The sequence below is a fragment of the Ictidomys tridecemlineatus genome, unplaced genomic scaffold, assembly GCF_052094955.1.
Source record: "Ictidomys tridecemlineatus isolate mIctTri1 unplaced genomic scaffold, mIctTri1.hap1 Scaffold_226, whole genome shotgun sequence".
Taxonomy (NCBI): domain Eukaryota; kingdom Metazoa; phylum Chordata; class Mammalia; order Rodentia; family Sciuridae; genus Ictidomys; species Ictidomys tridecemlineatus.
This window is the reverse complement of record NW_027521950.1, coordinates 42,230-61,196: the sequence shown is the minus strand read 5'-3', so window position 1 is coordinate 61,196 and position 18,967 is coordinate 42,230. Positions and strand designations below refer to the sequence as shown.

Sequence of the window (18,967 nt, the reverse complement as noted above, 5' to 3'; positions counted from 1 at the left end):
CTCCAAGCACAAGGACTCCATATAACATGGAGGAAAACTGCTCAGCTCATGGTCACAGTGAAGAGAGGGGATGGGTCAGGATGGAAGAAAGATCACTCCAGGGAAGGCCCCAGTGACCTTCTTCCTCCAGCAAGGTCCCACCTCCCTATGGTCCACTTGGCTTCAATGGCTTTGATGAGGTCACTTCTCAAAAGCCTCATCTCTTAAATCCTGGGAGGCATTTCAGATTCAAACCAGGACACTGTCCTCTGCTTTCCCTCCACAGAGTCCAAGTACATTTCAGTGGTCAGAAAAGCGACACCTCACCACCCCCTGCAAGGGAGGTTGAAAATCTGTTTTTAAACCTAAGTTCAATTCCTCCTTAAATGACAGTGTCTTATTCAGCAGGAATGTTGCCCAGTTGGCACACTGCTGGAGTAGCTTAGCCCCTGCTCCAGAGAGGAAGCTATTGGTGGGTAAGTAGGTGACCAGGAACCCTGCTCTGAACATGTGGCACTGTACATGCTGTTACACTAGAGGGCCGCATCAGTCTAGTCCTCTTAGACCTCAGGCCATCCCATTGGTGTCTGTGGTCTCCAGACCCTTGGGTCACTCTGCTCTTTCCTCATAAATCTCCTCCTTTTACCCCAGCATTCCCTAACAATCCTGTTTGTTATTGAGTCTGAGATGCCACAGCTTATGTCTGCTACTTTATGTGCCAAAAAGAGGAAAACATTGCCAATTAATCTTTAATATTATGTTTTCTTTCAAACTAAAGTTTTATTTTGTATGTCTTAGATATAATTATTTTTACAATTGTTAAGCCTTGAATTTTTAGTCCTATACAGAAAAAGGAAAATATTCATAAAATTAATTGGTTAGGTATTCTTAAAGCTTCTCAGTTCAAAATCCAAAGCACTGTCTTCAGATTCTCTCTGTTCCTTCAAAGGTGTTAGTGAAAAGAGCACTTTGGGGCTGGGTTGGTAGAATGCCTGTCTAGTATGTGCGAGGCCTTGGATTTGATCCCCAGTACTACAGAGAGAAAAGTGCTTCACTGTTATTCCAGGATTTCCTTCTAAGCTGTTCTTACTGGTTTGCAACTTCTGGTGTGAATGCAAGACAATGACAATGTATCACAACCATAAGGTGGCCCACACCCATTAGTGATAATGAAACATGGAGGGTGAGTGCAAGATCAGCATATGGCCAGCATCAGTGTGTGTAGCCTGACACAAAGAACTGGGAAGCCCTGAAGGAGGCATCTTCTTTGATGGAGTTTTAGAGCCAATGGAATGTATCAGTCAAGACTTCAAGGACACAGAAATAGGTTTGCAGGGCTGGGATCTGTAAGCATGTGGATGAAAGTCATACTCGTGGGCTTGCCTGTGATAGAAGACATCCAAGATGTTCTATGGTTTGACACGTTCCTCCAAGGTTCAAGTGTTGAACTTAATCCTGAATGCAACAATGCAGGAGATGGGGGCTTAATAGGAAGTGATTAAGTCATGAGAATTATGCCCCCATGAATCAAGTTTGCTTTTACGGGGTCACCCTTACAGTGAATTCATTAGGAGAGTTCAGCCCTCTTCCTCACCCTTTTACTTTTCACTCTGAGGTTTGCTGCACCAAGGCTTCACCAATATGCCATCATTGTGCCTTTGAACTTCTCAGCCTCCAGAACCAGTAGCCAAAGAAATCTCTGCTTTTTAACCCCTTCTCAGATATTGTTGTAGCAGCAGAACCCAGGCAAGGACACTATCTAAGCCTAGGGAAAGGGGCGGGGGGGGGGCAGGAAGCAACGTTGAGGCTTGGGACACTCAAATATTTAGAAATCTAGACTGTACATTCAGGGTGGCCCCAAAACTGCAAGACGAGGCACTAACATGGCATCCCTGAAGCTGAACAGGAGGATTGATGGCTTCTTCAAAGTACTACTAGGAGGTCATGTAGAATCAATGGAAGAGTGACCACTGGATTTGGCAGCATGGAGGTCATGTGTGACCTTGTCTAAGGGATTTTCTCGCAATTGGGGGAAGCCACAGGGGAGCTGACTGAAAACCAGGTTGACTGCTGGTAAGAAGGTGCCAGGTGCCTGACCACTTTGAACACTTCTGTCATCACAAACATACAGCCAAGAGAGGTGATGGTGTTTCCTTCCAACGTCTTGGGCATGTCTGATTGCTAATCCAGCCACGGAGATGGCGGGCCTGGAGTCCCTGGAGCTGCAGGGCGCTGGGGAGACCCGGGAGGCCGCGCAGCAGGGAGACCAAGGCTCCAAGGCCGCACCCACCCAGCCGCTTGGGAACTAGCCTTTTCAGGCGCTGCCTTTCTCTTCTGGGGAGCAGGCTCATCCTTTGCGTCGTCTCTTAACAAAATCCGACCCCCGGTCCCATCAGGGGTCTAGCTGAGGACTTCAGGACGAGAGAGATCTCAGCTCCCCACTGCGTGGCGGTCCACGTGGGGACACTGGCGGCCGGAGCGGTTTCGTGGAGGAGGGAATGTTCTCAAGCTGGGCCCTTTTTAGTCACCAGCTACTCTCCAGGTCCTCAGCCAGCCAAGACTCCTATTTCCCCTAAAACCGAACGCCACGCCCTCCTTCCCGTTCGCTCCTCCCACTATCCCCAACATGGCACGGCCCGCTGCGCATGCTCTGTAAGCGCGTGCAAGAGGCCGGCGGGGCAGGGCGGCCGCAGTGACGTCGGCGCGCCCGGTGCAGGAGGGCAGAGCGAGCCACATTGACGCTCATCGGCCACGCCCCCGCCGTGGTGGTGGGGGGGAGGCGTGCCCTCTGGGCTGGCTCGCCCCCTGCGCATACTCTCGCTCTCACACACGCACTCCCTTCAGTTCCGCCAGCCGCGCCTCCGCGGCCGCCCAGCCCCAGGGAACTCTGGTGGCACCATGTCTTCTCCTCCCGAAGGGAAACTACAGACTAAAGCTGGACACACGCCTGCAGGTACTGACTGGTTTCCGCTTACTCTCGGGGCGCCGGGCGTAGGAGGCCCCGGAGGAACTGGGAGCCCTGATGCCCAAATGCGCCGCAGGGGAGTGCAGGCGCCCGGGCACGGTCCGCAGGCCTGTGCGGGATTCCACCGCTGCACCACCCGCTGTGGTTGGCGCCCGCCAAGACCTGCTGTCATGACGAGTGCGACATGTAGTCTACCTGTGACCGTTGCTTGCTAATGACCACGGCCTAAGCCCAGTTGCACAACTTTACAAAAGACAAAGTTTGAGCTGTTATGGTTTACTAAGAATGTACAGGTTTTCTTTCTTTCTTTTTTCTTTTTTAAAGAGTAACAGGAGTCTGTGTTTTTAATATCGGGATGATTAATTGTAGCCCGACAGCATTGGGTACTGATAAAAGAACCAAAGGGGTGGAAATCATTTTCATCCTTATTCACTCAGTATGACTTCTCTTACCCTACTTTCTTTCAAGTTCAGCTTTTTTTTTTTTCAAATGTGCTTTTAAAAAAGAAAGAAAACGCTAATCTTCTGAGCCAAACAAGCTAAACCCAGGAAAGAGCCATCTTTCTTAGGATATAGGAATTTAAGCAGCCTTTGGGTTCACTGGGGCCTTCTATCTCTCTGCTCACAGTTCTGTTTGCTGTGATGTTTTCCAGACTGGTCGATTTCCATTTCTGCTGCCCTTTCAAGGGACAGTGGATCCATATGGAAAGACACCTGGTGAGCAGATCAAAGTATTTAGGTGACATAAGACAGGTCACATTGAGGTTTGGGGTTCTTTTAGGGTCTTAATTGCAAATGTCAGTACTAGAACTCAATCTTATGCTGACAAATCCTCAGAGGACTGAAGCTTTTTTTGTGACACATCTATGCCATCTATAGTGAAGAATTCGTAATCTGTCTCCCACTGTAGGACACAAATTCTCTGCCTCATTACAGGGAATAGGGACAATTCTTTAAATATGTTACACTGCAGAGCAGGAATATACTTCACTATCGACAGCCTCTCAACAGCAACAACTTGTGCTAGAGTGAAAAAAAATGGCTGACTGTTCCAAGAGGACTTATCAGGACCTGTTAGAAAAGTGTCCCACTGTAATGGAAATGGCTTTGGGAGCTTTTGCTCATAACAACAAAAACAAAAAGCTAAGGTGTTGCTAAGAGACAGAGTACCTGGTGCCCTGAGTGCTAGCAGGAGCACAGAAAAACAAAATACAAAACACAAGCAAAACCACTTTCGAAGGGATTCCCTTTAAGGATAGCTCTGGTCTTTAATTCCTACAGCAAGGTGTCCCTGCCCAGCTGCCTGTAGCTCTGTGCTTTTGTGTTGGGAGGAACACCTTTATTTACCCTCATGGTAGGGTTGACACCCCAGAACCTTGCAGCAGCAGTCTTCCTGAGACTGCCCACTCTCCCAGGGTAGTGAATTCATTCAAATATATTTGCTGGAATGATACCAAATCAAAGTAGCAGTAATTAAATTGCATATATAGACATATCCATATGGAGATTTTTAAGATCATAATTATCAAGTGTACATGTTAAATCTGGGAGAAATTTTCATGCAGAATTCTAATTTTGCTTGAATTGTAAACTACAAGGCTTTTGAATTAAAAAATTAATGATTTATTTATGCCTAACAAGAGAAGAGGCAATTTATTTGCACCTGTATATCAGTGAACTTGGGTTCCAAATTTGGAGACAGGCCACTCCATTTTTCTGGGACTTAGATTTCCTCATCTGTGAAATTCCAGGATGGCATGAAGATCTTCCTCTGGATAAGTCCCAGCACATAGCCTTTGCTGCTGTGACTCTTCCAAGCTCTCAGCTGCCCTCCTCAGGATCAAAGCCCCCAGGTCAGTTAACCACAGTAAACTCCAGGGATTTCAGGGCACACCTCTGAACTGTGGCACCCAAGTCTAGCAGGAGTGCTTTGGGTAGTTGTCACTGTCACACAGATTTTTAAGGCCAATAAGACTTGGCCAGAGTTGAAGGAAAGGCCCTGGGCTCTGAGCCCAGAGGCCTAGGTAGACAGGTACTTGGAATGTACAGTAGTTGGAAATTGCAATATTGGCTCTGCAGTACTCTTGGGAGGCATGCTCCCCAATTTACAGAGGACCTGTGTGCAAGCCTCTTTTCCCAGGAAGCCCTCAATGTTCTTCAGTCTGGTGTTGCCAAAGAGTAAGCCATTCTGCCAGCCACTATAATAATCATCAAAGATAGCCAAGAGCATAATTCATAATTAAAATAATTGCCTTGAAAACTTTGGGAACACTTTTATTAAGTGCTTAAATTGGATAACAAACTTGTGCTTAAATCCTTAATCAGAAATAATAAAATTTTCTTACAGTGACTATCTTGCTGTTCTTTTTGTGTTTTTTCTTTATTGCTCTCTGGATCAGGTCCCCTCTTCCCTCTCCCCACAGTAGTCCTATTTTCTTTATTGCACTTACATCCCCCTGTCTGCCTCTCTTCTCCTGGCTTCCAGGGATGGGTCTTATTGATATCTTTAAATCCCAGGGATCTCAATGTGCCTGGCATGAGATACTCCACAAACAGCTTTCTCCTGGGAGTTACTTCAGGCCCTTTCTCACCTTCTATTCCCCAAAGCATGGTAAGCCTCCAACTTCCCTATGTGAGACCTCTCCATTGTGTGCTAATGGTGCATGTGGTCCCCTTCCCTCATTTAGGTTGCGGAATGCAGGAAATGGTGACTGTAATTTGCTGGGTGTAATACTGTGCCAGCATAGTTCTAAGCACTTGGCACTGTCATTAAATTAGTAGTCACCTTATCATTGGGACCCTGAGGACAGTGCCATTTAAAAAAAAAACTGTCTAAACTGTTTGGAGTATGTGACTAGGGGACCAGGCTGAAGGGCCTTTGCTGCTTACAGCCAGACAGGGGACCCTGTCACTTGCCAGTTGCTGCCTCTGAAGGTGTGATCTTATTGGGGCAGTTTGTAAAGGCTTCTGGTTAGTGTGAAAGGAAGGTTCTGTTCAGATACAAAGTATCGTCACTTGAGAGTGATGGATGACCTACACTACATTCTGCCAACTCTTTGCAGAAGAAATCCATTTAGTGACTGGAGACCCCACCACTGTTCTCCACTACAAAATATTTGCAGAGAAATGGGTTGAAGAATGCTTATTTTATGAGAAGTTTTGCAAAACTGGATTAGCAAAGTTAAAAGTAGTGAGATTCCTTGCTATTTCTCCCAACAGCAGCAATAGCCTTCCACAGCAAAAAGGAGGACATGATTAAAAGCCATACTGTTACTCATCTCTGCCAGTCTCTGTGGGTTTTTGCAGTGATGTGAATACATACATGTTGCTGGCCACATTCTCCTGCCCCCATTTTTCAGAGGAGCCAAAGCCATGTGTCAGTGAGGTCTCATAAGTCTGATATGATAGCATTGAATGTTACTAATGTTATATAGTTTTCTTCAAAAAGTAGGAGGCACCCCCCGCTGCATAGAACTAAGTCAAGTGAATATATGAATATGAACCAGTTGGTCAGTCATGAGTTAAGGGAGAATTTATAATGTTGTAGGTAACATTTCTCCCTGAATTATCTTCCTGTAAGAGGGTTTTCAAGTTATCCAGGCCATTCTACTGAGTCAAATGTGAAGCTACATTGTTTTTTATTGTATTAAGCATATAGTCACAGACTGCCCAACAGCATCCTCATGTTCTCAGCTAGATGCAGGTCAGAGGTGTGCTTTTGGTTCCAGCATGCCAAGGGGAAAATATCCTTCAGTTAAGCTTCTGGTCAGGCTGGACGATAGCCTTTCTAGATTTTGCTGTTGTTCCCTAGCCACCTTTGGTTATTTTCCCCTTCTAACATCTTCTATGTGTGTCCTTTTCATTTCAGCCAGTGCTCTGTGTGTTCTGACTTGGTTTTATGAATAGTTTCCCCTTCTTAACCTCAGAAGTCTTTGTATTTATATAAAGGATATTCACTTTTGTAAAAAGTACAGTAAGTGAGCTGAACAAATTAAGGTTTATTTGTTTCCTGGGCGACCCTCTACAAGAAACAGTACAGAGGCCCAGACCACTCCTGCTGAAGGACACTGCTGTTTCAAGGCAAAGCCACTACAGAGGGGGATAAGTGTGGGTCAGCATGCTTGGGGCCCGCAAGCAGCATGCTTCACTGGGTTAGTTTTTATGACTACTATAGCAAAACACAATAACCTTGTTATTGTTTAAAACCACTGTAAACTTAAAATCATTACACATGAGTGTATTTATTTAAAGTCAAGTGGGAAACAGGCCACTGTGTTTGTTTTAGTAACTGCAAAATAATTCACTTCTTTATTAACTTATGATTCTGGAGGTGAGAAGTCCAATACGAGTCAAGGTGTCAGCTGGGATGGTCCTTCTGGAGGCTTCGGGGGAGAACGGTTCCCCTGCCATTCCCAGAGTCCAGAGGCACCCACTCACCTTGTGGCCTCTTCTCCATCTGCAGAGGCCACAGTGGCTGCTTACATCCTTCTTCCTTCACATCCAACAACCCTGACTCTTTCTCTACCTCTTACATGTTTGAAGACCCTTGTGATCACATGGGCCATGTGGATAATGCAGGCAATCTTCTCATGATCAGATCAGCTAATCAGCCTCTTACTCCCAGCCTTGATCCCCCTTTGCCACATAGCACATCTAAGGTCCTGAGATGAACAGCACTATGCTGCCCACCAGTCACTTTTCCCATTACTTTGTCTAGGACCCAGTTAAATGGCCCCAAACCAATTGCAAGGGACACTGGGAGTTGGATAGGCAAACACCTGACAGTTCCTGCCTCAGCCAACAATCCTCACTGCTGGGCTTCTCCAGTACCTCCAGGCAATGGATCCTACATTCCCCTGGCATTTTTAGAACTAATTTCTTTTCCTAAATTTCAGATTCCCTACACTGCTGACCCTCACACTTCTCAGCTTGAAGGGGACATGGTTATCTGCCCACCAGGGACCCCTTCCAGTTCCCCACCCAGTTCATCATTGAGGTCAAAGTTGTGTCCTGAATGGAGTATAAAGCTATGGAAGTTACACCTAGCCCTTCTAGCTGAGACAAAGCCCTCAGGGCCTGTGGGCCACAACAGTCTCTGGAAAGTGAAAGGAGTGGCCCTCTGTGGCCTGAGTGCCTTAGCACCTTCACAGTGGATTCTCCTTGCTCAGAAGCACTTTCCCTTCCTTCCATCTGGGGTGCAAGTTCAGCAGCATATTGGGGGCTCAAGTTTTAGCACTTACACCTGTGTGTATGTACATACTAGAAAGCCCCTGTCCATCCCTACAGTCTGAGGTACCCCACAGCTGGTGTGCTCTCAGTCCAGATGTCAGAACCCAGTGCCCCACAGCTTCTTTCTGCCTCTGGCCTCTTATCCTTTCCACTTTGTCTTTATAGGGTTCCCGCCCTGGGGGTGATGAGCTTCCATTGAAGGGGGTTCTTTTTCTTGCCAAGTGGTTCTCTCCTAGTAGAGCCATTTCTCTTGACTAAAATAGATGGCATCCCTTGCCCCGTGCCTCTCAGGAGGCTCACCCTCCAATCTCACATACCAGAGGAGAGGTCCGATTCCATGTATTTATCTGCCACCACAATGCCCTAGCCATCAGGTTTAATCCTAACCTACACACTCTGCTTGTTTCTATTTTGTTTTCTTTTGTTCTTCCTACCAGAATGATCCTCAGAATCTTCATTTCTTGTAGTGGATTAGCGTCCCTTTGAATAATGTTTCAATAGCCCTTCTCAGGCAAGAACAAAGGCAGCAACACTTCTAAGTCACGCTCCAGTCTCCACAGTCAGTGCTTTGGGGACATTTGTGTGCATCCACAGCCCTTCCTCTTCCATGCTGGGCACCACACTGGGGCTCACAGGTCTCCTCAGGTACTGAGTGACCCTGGAAACACCCTTCTCTTTCCCTGCTCCATTTTCCTGCTATAGATTTTTCTAGCTAGCTATTGAGCATTGCCAATAGCTAACTGCCAGTGACTTCCTCACACAGTTCCCTCCTGGAGGGGATAGAGTACTTTGGACCTACCTGTAGGCCCCAGCCTACATCACTGAAGAGCCTCCATGCTCTGCATCTTGGAAGGATCCTCAGCATTAGAAGATCTGATTGGGGAGCAGATCCTGGGTCTCATCCTTCTTTGCTGCTGGCTGCCTATGCATGGTGGCTGCTGCTTCAGGCCCTGCCCCATGGGGAGCTGATGAAGTGGGACCATGCACATGAGGGCCCAGGGCAGTGCCTGAACATTGACAGCAAAGAAAGCAAAAAGTGGGAGGATTGTCCAGGATTGTCTGGAAGCTTCACTGCTTAGGTGGTGAGGTAGTGGTAACTACCTGGTGATGGTCAGCTGACTACATGATCAGCAGCAGCACAGTGACCAAGCATTTTGCAGGCCTCTCCTTCATTCCTCAATGACCCGGAGGTCATAGGTTGATGCTGTCACCACAGGGAGGAGACATTCAGGCACCAAGGATTTGAGTACTGTAGAGGTCTCTAAGCACGCAATTCTAATTTTTAAAACCTGCCTGTCATGGTTTAGTTGGGAGTTTTCCCACAAAAGCTCTTGTGAGGTAATGCAAGAAAGTTTAGAGGTGAAATGACAAGGGATCAAACTCCTAATAGAGATTAACTAGGTGTTGACTGCAGGCAGGTAGGGTATGGCTGGAGGAGGTGAGTGGCTGGAGGTTGTGCCTTTGGGGGCTATATTTTGTCCATGAGGAGTGAGTGCACGTGTTCATTCTCTCTCTCTCTCCACCCCACGGCCCCCCTCCTCTCCTTGCTGGTCATGTCCTGACCTGCTCTCTTCCATAACACCCATCTGCCATAGTGTGCTGCCTTACCCTGGGCCCTGACGGCACTGAGGAATGGAGTTAGCCATCTAGAGACTGAGATCTCTAAAACTGTGAGCCTCAAATAAACTTTTCCTCCTCTAAACTTGTTCTTGTCAGGTGCTTTTGTCACAGGAGTGAAAAGCTGACTGAGACCCCTCGTGGTGAGACTAACTAACAGCTACACACCTCTGTGTTCCAGGCCTACTGGAGGTATTTCTGGGGTGTCAGTTCACATAGTCCTCAGCTGTCTGTGGGAGGAGGAATACTGACACTCTCTTCACAGAGGGGGATCTTGAGGCACAGAGAGCTTTGACAGCTTGCTAGGCAAATTCACACACATGCAGATGCCTGTGCACACACGTGCACATACATGCACACAAACACGCAGGCAGGGGTGGAAGTGAGCTCGAGGGTCTGGCCCCAGGATCATGCGCTTCTCCTCTGCATAGCACTTATGCTGAGAGGTATGTAGTTCTTCCTTAAATTAGAAGCTCTTGTTTAAATAACAACCACCACTACAAAAATTCAAGTTTTTTTCCTAATGTCTCAAAAAAATATCTAGATTGACAAATAATTCTACAAAGATTTCTGAGAAAATAATTCTGCCATTATAGTTTTACCAATGGAAAGTTCTTGAGACATGGATTCAACAATCACAATAAATCTGTGCTGTCATATTTTGGGGCAGTATTGCAACGTAAAATTAGTCTGTCTCAGTTTTGGATTATTATTATTGTCACTTCTTATTGCTGCATTAATCACCAAACATACTGAGAGAGATTAATGAAGTTAATTGTTTTTAGAAACAGAATTAAATTCAAGTGCTAATGCTGGGTGACTGGCCCTGACACTGTGCCCTTATTTCAATGGAAGAATGGACAGGCCTTTCCACAGTGCTTCCAGAGACTTGATTGTTTCAAATGTCACCTTGATGCTCAGTATCAATTTTCTTTGTATTTGGTTTCACAGCCTTTTTTACTTTTAGTTTGTTTATGGAATACATCTTTGAGTTACAGTTCAAAGGTTTTATGTCTGCCAAGTAGAAATGATTCAGAGATTATTTTTAAATGGGCACCTGAATGAGTTTGCTAGGGATGCCATAACAGAATACCAAGACCTTTTTTCTCACAGTTCTGGAGGTTGCAAGTCCAGGATCAAAGTGTGGGTAGGTGTTTTTTCTCCTGAGGCCTCTCTTTGGCTGGCAGTTGGCTCTTCTCTCTGCCTTTTTTTCTGTGCACATGCATTCCCTGCATCTCTTCCTTTTTGGGAGAGGGGTATTGGGGATTAGGAGTGCTTAATCACTGAGCCACATCCCCAGCCCTTTTAATGTTTTTATTTAGAGACAAAGTCTTGCTGAGTTGCTTAGGGCTTCATTAAGTTGCTGAGGCTGGCTCTGAACTCAAAATCCTCCTGCCTCAGCCTCCTAAGTCACTGGGATTATAGGCTTGCACCACTGTACCCGCTTCTTATAAGGATATCAGTGTTATTGGTTCAGGAACTGACCTAGTTTTAACTTAGTTATCTCTTTAAAGACACTCTATTTCAGGTGTTAAGACTTCAACATATGCATTTTGGTGGAACAAAAGAAAATCTCTAATCAATTTCTGAAGGGCATGGGATCAAGGTGTGAGAAAAGAAAAATGTATTGTGAAAAACATTTCATGGGGGCTGGGGCTATAGCTCAGTGGAAAAGCACTTGCCTAGCTTGTGTGAGGCACTGAGTTTAATCCTCAGCACCACATAAAAATAAGTAAATAAAATAAAAGGCTTGCTGTCTGTGTACAACTATGAAAAGAATTTTAAAAAGAAAAAAATTCATGGGATGGTTCTAGGCTCTTCTTTTGGTCAAAAACATAATTCTTAAATCCCACATTTCAGGAGAGTGGAGAGACATTTACTGTACTGCAGAATTTTATTTTCAAACTCCATTTCTAATAGAGTACTATACAGGCTGGGAAATCTTAAATTTAAAAGCTGTCCACTAATAGTAGATTTCTCTCTCTCTCTCTCTCTCTCTCTCTCTCTCTCTCTCTCTCTCTCTCTCTCTCTCTCTATCAGATATTGAACTCAGGGGAACTTAACCCCTGAGCCACATTCCCATCCCTTTTATTGTATTTTATTTTGAGATAGGGTCTCACTGAGTTGCTTAGCATCTCACTAAGTTGCTGAGGCTGGCTTTGAACTTGTGATCCTCTTTCCTCAGCTTCCTGTACTCAACTATCTTTTTTATTAAAATATGAATTTAAAGTGAGGAAAATCCTTAGAAACCAAAAACAAGGAACTGAAATTCAGACGCCAGGATAGTTGGCTCACAGACCCCAGACTCCAGCATAATGCTTCATGCTCAGAAGCCAAACCCTGGGGGAGACATGGCATAGGGGACCCTCCCCAGCAACACAGTGGAATGGCAAGGAAGGGCACTTGTAGCCTTGGATGTCAGCATGGGCTCTGAATGGAGGCACAAATCTCCTTGAGAATTGGTAAATGAGGCCGGCTTCTATGAGTGGGGTTCAGATTACACTGTCAGGTCTGGCTGTTCCAGTCTAAGAAATCCTTGGTAATGACTTTCAGGCACCTTCCTTTTGATCTAGTAGAAACAAAGCAGCATTTCTTGAAAGAATTGCTGTCTACACCACTGGCCTCATAAGATCTTCCTGACAGGCCTGGTGAAGTCAAGTATGTGATCCATAGTCGCCTGCACGAGAGAAAGAAGGAGCAGACAAAAAACCAACAGGAGGACTAACTCCTAGGGCCCCAGGCTGCATGTACAACTCTAAGTGCACATACAAGTGTGCCCAAATGGTTAAGTTTATTATAATGGGAAACATGAGAAAAGAAGCAGAGCCTATCAAGTAAAGACTTGATGAGTTGGAGACCACAAGGCATAAGCTCTCACAGTCAGATGCAAAATGATTAGAAATGAATTCCTAGAATAAAAAGCGGATCACTAAACAGGATTCTATTTCTTTCTTTCCAAAGTAGAATGCCCCCACTCCATGAAAGAAGTGGTGGGGCACAGGGAGATTGTGGTTCCAATCCCAGACCAGCATGGGCACTGTTTAAACTGTTTAAACACAACCCTTTATTTTACCTGATGCCTGTTTTGCCTTCATCTGAGGGACAGCAGCTAGGATGCCATTGTCCCTGAGAAGCAAGCGTCATCGTCTTCCTGAAGTCTGAGAAATTTAAGACTAATCAACTTGGAGCATGTGAGCCTGAGGTGACTTCAAAGTCTCTTCCTGTTCATCAGCATCATCAACTTGCCCTGGACTTTTGTGAACCAGCAAGGTCCACCCAGATTTGGGACTCTGGAGGAGCTGGAGTGACAAATGGATGGTACTGTGGGATGTGGCTGCTTCGTGGCCGAAGACCCAGTAGCTGCCCTGAGTAGGGCAAGGGTGGGACTCCCTAAGGCCTCCATCAAGAACCTGGGGTAAATGCAAAAAACAACAACAACAACAAAAAAAACAGCCCTTCTTTCCATCAAGCACTCCCCTCCTTGAGAGTTGGTAAATGAGGCCCGTGGTGTAAACTGCTGTTCCCTCCTTTGAATGTCTTCATCTTAGAGTTTTCTCCTCTTTATGCAGATGAAGCAACTACTGTCCATGTAAAATAACAACTGTGCTTCAAAGGAAACAAGAAAATAGTTTATTCTAAGCCAAAGAGGAGTGACTGAGGTCTGGGGAGTGGCATTGCATGACATACTCCACCATGCAACTTTTTACAGCCACAAAACAAAGGAAGTCCTAATCAATACATTTAGCAAACATTTGGTAGATCATCAGGTAGGCTGGCTATAAGCAGAGGGAGAAAATCTTTCCTGTAGTTTTAGCCATTACCTTAAACATGCTTAGCTTGGTGGATTCTTATAGGTCTGCAAAGCGTAGTAGTTTATTCTGAGAGTTTTATCTGAAGTTATAATGGCAGATACAGGAGTTGAAATTAAGTGGCTACTAAAAAGCCTAAGAAATACCAAGATGCTTGGGATCCCGATCTGAAATCTTCCATCTCTCCTCAATCGCAGTCCTCTTGCTCAGCCAGTCATCAGTCTGCAAGATCTTCTATATGGATGCAGCTTCTTCAGAGACTCTCAGCTCCATATCACCCTGTGAGGTCAGCTTTTTGGATATATGGATAGTATTTCCAAATTCTATTCCATGGGACACTATGGTGCTAAAAGATGATAACAGCATTACTGCAAAACCAAAAATAGATCAAAACAAAAACTGAGTCAAATGCATCTGGGGCCAAGCATACCAGTAATCCTAGCAACCTGGTAGGCTGAAGCAGAGGGATCACAAGTTTGAGGCCAGCCTGGACAATTTAGTGAGATCCTGTCTCAAAATTTGAAAAAGGGATGGGGATGTTGCTTAATGGTAAATCTCCCCTGGGTTCAATCCCCAGTGTGTCCGTACGCGCATACACACACACACACACACACACACACACACACACACACACACAAAGAAAAACATCTGGGGGAGACTGCATGCTCTATGCCCTTCATAAAGCTTCATGTTGCACATTAGTATGCTAAAGGGCCCCCAAAATCTCTCTAAAAGAAGCTCATTTGCTTTTGTTCAGCCTAGTATTTCCTATACCCATTAGATCCTGGGTCCCATGTCCCACTCTCTTCCTCCTTGTAAGATAGTATTAACATGTTAGTGTTTGGCAAATGTGAATCAAATTACTATGAAATAGCACATCACACCCACTAGAATAGCTATAATTAAATAGACAATAACAAGTGTGGACATATGTGCAGAAATCCTCACACCGGTGAGAATGGAAAATGGCGCACAATTGAAAAGCAATCCTGGTTTCTCACAAGTGTAATGCAGAGTCAATATGTGACCCAGCCATTTATTCCTAGATGCAAACCTAAGAAAATGAAAATATGTACACAGAAAAAGTCACAAAATGTGTTCAAAGCTTATTATCCATAACAGCTGAAAAGTGGAAACAACCCATATATTCACCATGTGATGAATAGAGGAATGGAACAAGGTGAGTCTGTGCCATGAAGTGTTTTGTCCTAGAGAAGGATGGAGCCCTCACACTGCAGCACAGGAAAACCTGAACACGTGCTCTCTGAAAGGAGCCAGCCACCCAAGCCCATGTGTTTTATGATTCCATTTCTATTCCAGGTGTCCAGAAGAGACCAGCCCAAGTAACTGTTGTAACTGGTTGCTGGGAGCTAGGGGACAGGTGAAAAGGGAACAACTGTTCATGGGTGTGGGATTTTCTGCTTGAGTGACAGAAACTTATTGTAGTGATGGTTGCATAACTTTCAATTCACTCAAACCACTGTATTATATAATTTACATGAATGAATTGTACATAAATTAGATCTTGATGAAGCTTTTGGTGGGGGAGATTGAACCCAATGTGAAGAATGTGAACCCAAGGGCACTTAAACCACAGAGCCACATCTCCATCCATTTTTTATGTTTTATTTAGAGACAGGGTCTCACTAAGTTGCTTAGGGCCTTTCCAAGTTCCTGAGGCTAGCTTGAACTCACAATCCTCCTGCCTCAGCTTCCCGAGCCACTGGATTACATGCGTGTGCCACCATACCCAACTGCAATGAGGCTGTTTTTCTAAAAACAGAATGAACATCTACCAATAGGAGGGTTTCACAGCACAGCCTGGGAAGAGCTGCTCTGGAAATCTTTGCCACTCCTGACTAGGCTCTGTGACTAACATAGTAGCTGTTCTGTGTCACCTGTAGCTATGTCACCTATAAAAAGCATCACTGGTATTTGAGAAAATAATGCTTACAGGGAAGGGCAGGGTTTAGGGAGTCCCTGTATCAATAAGATGTGCAGAACTAAGCAGCCACTGCTCCGCATGCTTCACACTTTGGTTATGTGACTCTTCTTACAAAATATGTGAGAGGTAACCAAAAAGGGACCCCAGAGTCTTGGAAAGTTTCTAACATCTGGAGTAAGAGATAGCATTGCACAGGTAACACATTGAATCTCCTCCAAACCACACTGCCCCCTACCCCCAGTTAAAGATTATCACTGCAAGGGTCTCCAAACTGACTTGTGGCCACTGGGCAAACCTCCAAGGCAGTTCCCCATCTGGACTAATTATACTTGCCTTTTGTTTTCATTTCAGTGAAAGCTGATGGAATGCTGATGGTGCAGAAACACCCAAATGCTGGAGACACCAAGGAAGAAAGAGACAAGGATGACCAGGAATGGGAAAGCCCCAGGTGGGAGACGTCTGATGACTCTTAACAAACTTTGCAAATAATGATTGTTCTGTTAAACATTAATGTTTGTCCTTCCTCTGTTCTGATAACTCCTGGACAGCTGGACCTGTGCTGTGTATTCTTGCCTTTCCTGTCAATGAGGTAGAAAAAGTGCACCATTTTCTCTGTTGGCAACTCACGAGCCCAGGCAGGTGCAGGGACTGCACTGATGTTGGCAGGCACAGGCAGCCTCTCTGTGCCCTGGGTAAGTCAGACCCCCTCCCTTCCTGCAAGCCTAGGGGCTGTGCCAGCAGGAGCAGGAGACCCTGGAGAAGCTTACTGTGGCTCCTGGGTCTCCGGTGGGGCACAAAGCCATCATCATTTCCCTCCTGGCCCAAGTGGAGGAAATAGGTTAATTCTTGGGACTGCGGGTCCTTTACACTCTAGCTTTTTATTTACTATTCCATAGAAGTGTGCACTAACAATCTGTGGACTGCGGTTCTCCACTGGAACTACAGTTCTGAAACCCCTGGGAACCCTGAGATACTATATTAGTTGAATCTTGGCCATCTGTGCAGCTGGGATGGAGAATTTCTGGTTATAGAAATGTTTATGGGAAAACCTTACGTGACATCTCTGCTCTCTTTGGGTCTTGGAACCTCTCTGCTTACCTTTCTGTTGGGCACCTCTTTTCCTTGGAGGTTCTGAATTCAAGCTTGGCTCAAGGGCCTCGTCCTTTGTTGTGCTTGACCTTGCTGTGTACAAGCAGGCACCACAGACACATGCACCTCTCTAAGTGTCCATGAGGAAGAATGTGAGCATTCAGTTTTCTGCTTATAACTTGTCTCCAGACAGCAGAGGAGGAAACAAAGGGTGGGAGGGAAGGCGGGCGTGGACAGCAGTGAGCTCTTGCTCCTGTGGGTCGGGCACACGATCTGACTTCATTTCACTCCTGTAGTGCTGAGAGGCAGGAAGTATTCTCCCTGATTTACACACAAGGAAATGGGATCCACATCACGCTCCTTCCCAGTTAATAGAGCAGTCATTTAAATGCAGTCTAGTGGGGTTCAGAGAAGGCCAGGTTTCCAAAAGGGGACTCCTGGGAGTGTACACCAACAGGAAGGCAGGTATACTTGGTACCATGTGTCTGGTGGCAGGTATCCCCCGCTGGGCATTTTCCATAAGCCTTGTATGGGTGCTTCAGATTCTAGCCTCTCGTTCACACAAAAGATTGCTCTCTCTCTGTGTAGACCTAAGGTTTTGAAACAAGCTGACCACAGAGTACAGACCCAGTCAAGTGCTACTTGAGGGGAAGACATCTGCATGAAGTTTCTGTGCAATCATTTCCCATTTTGAATTGAGTGAGCAACGTCAAAGAAAGTTCAGCCTAAGTCCTTGTTTTATTTTTTTAACTCGTTTTGTCCATTTGTTTGATGCTGGGGTTGAACTCTGAGCCCTGCACATGCTAAGCATATACCCGAATTCTGGTTTTAAAAGAAGAAAGTAGTTTAAAGATAATTCCACAATTATTTCTCACTGACTGTTTTCCAGAGCTGCATATGGGTTGCAACAACAGCAGTAACTCCTCCAGGTCCACACTCTGGGGCCCAGGATGTCTCAGGCTCCATAAAGGTTAGGGTTTTAGAGAGTGATGCAGTATTGCACACACCATCAAGCTACCAGGGCACAGGCACCTGTCACAAGCTGCTCACTGCCCTCCAGCCAGGTGGGATGAATGCTCACCTGTAGGGACCTGTAAATAGTGCAGGTGAAGTTTTGCCTCCATAGGGGACATAGGGAAACTCACAATTTCAGAAATTTCCAGAATAGAGGGCAAGAGGATCTGGCCTGCAGTGGTGTCCTCCTCTGGGACACCTGCTGCTGCCGTCCTTCCTCAAGATGCAGGAAAAGGTTAAGAGAGAGAAGGTGCCACTGGAGTGAGGTCCTGCATGAGTAGGGAAGGTGCCTTTCTTAGTGTCCCTGGGGCAAGGACACATGGCTCGTCCCCTGCCCAGTCAAGTGCCAAGAAGCCAGAGATGCATGCTTAGAAAAAAGGGCAGAATGGTTTGTCAGTTTTCTTTCTACTGATATTTCCCTGAAATCAAATACAGCATACATGGAAGATGAGCAGTTCAAATAAACATGCCAGAGGATGAACAGTGGAAACGGAAAATGTGGCTCTTCCCAGCACTTCAGATCTATCTTCTTCACCAGAAAGATCACTCCCTCTCTCTCTCTGTGTAGACCTGAGGTTTTAAAGCAAGCTGACTACAGAGTACAGGCCACAGCTGACTGCTGGTTATCCAACCCAGTGACAGGTGGCCCATCAGTGTCCTGGCCAGGACCGCCTCCTGGGTCTGTCTTGACTTAGCTGCTGTGTGGTGTCTGCAGACACAGTCAGGGGCTTTGCTTGTCAGTCTCTGCAGCTGAGCTGCAGTGTGTCACTCTTGTCCTCTTCACCCTGGCTGACTCCTGTCCAGCATGGGTTAAACCACGTGACACAGAACACAGGGAGTGCAGGGAGCTGTGCTCTTCAGCTTCTGACCTGTGTAGTCAACATAGCTCCTAAAACCCTGCATCAGGCTGTGGACCCTGCATAACTATTTACTTCTACCACCAGGCCCACCCCATTTTCCAGTTGGTAGTTGAATAATTGGTAATCATTGCTAGCTCTTATGGAGAGGAGGGAATCTGCCAGTTCTAAGGGCTCTGTCTCCCTTACTTCATTGAATTCTCATAACTGCTCTGTTATTTTCACTATTTCAAAGATGATTTGTGATTATTATCTTCATTTCAGATTCTAATCTCTTTTTGGTGGCTCAGAGAGTTAAATGAGTTTTCTAAGGTCACACAGCAAGTAAGTGGCAGAGTGCTGGCAGCTGGGTCCAGATTCTTCACTCTTAGCCATGAAGCTGTGCCTGCTGATTCCCATTTCACATCAGCTTTAATTCCACTTTCACCTTGGTGTTAATATGTCCCTCGCAGAGATGAAGTAGG

At 45.7% G+C, this 18,967-nt stretch overlaps 1 long non-coding RNA gene across 1 annotated transcript in view; it reads left to right on the top strand.

Annotated features, from left to right (window-relative positions):
* Nucleotides 1–2,799: 2,799 nt before the first annotated feature.
* LOC144373091 (uncharacterized) overlaps nucleotides 2,800–18,967 on the top strand; it is a 39,477-nt gene continuing 23,309 nt past the window's right edge. Inside the window, exons 1-2 of the long non-coding RNA XR_013432878.1 lie at nucleotides 2,800–2,932; nucleotides 15,895–15,991. This is a non-coding gene — a long non-coding RNA (uncharacterized LOC144373091). The remainder of the gene's footprint in view (nucleotides 2,933–15,894; nucleotides 15,992–18,967) is intronic.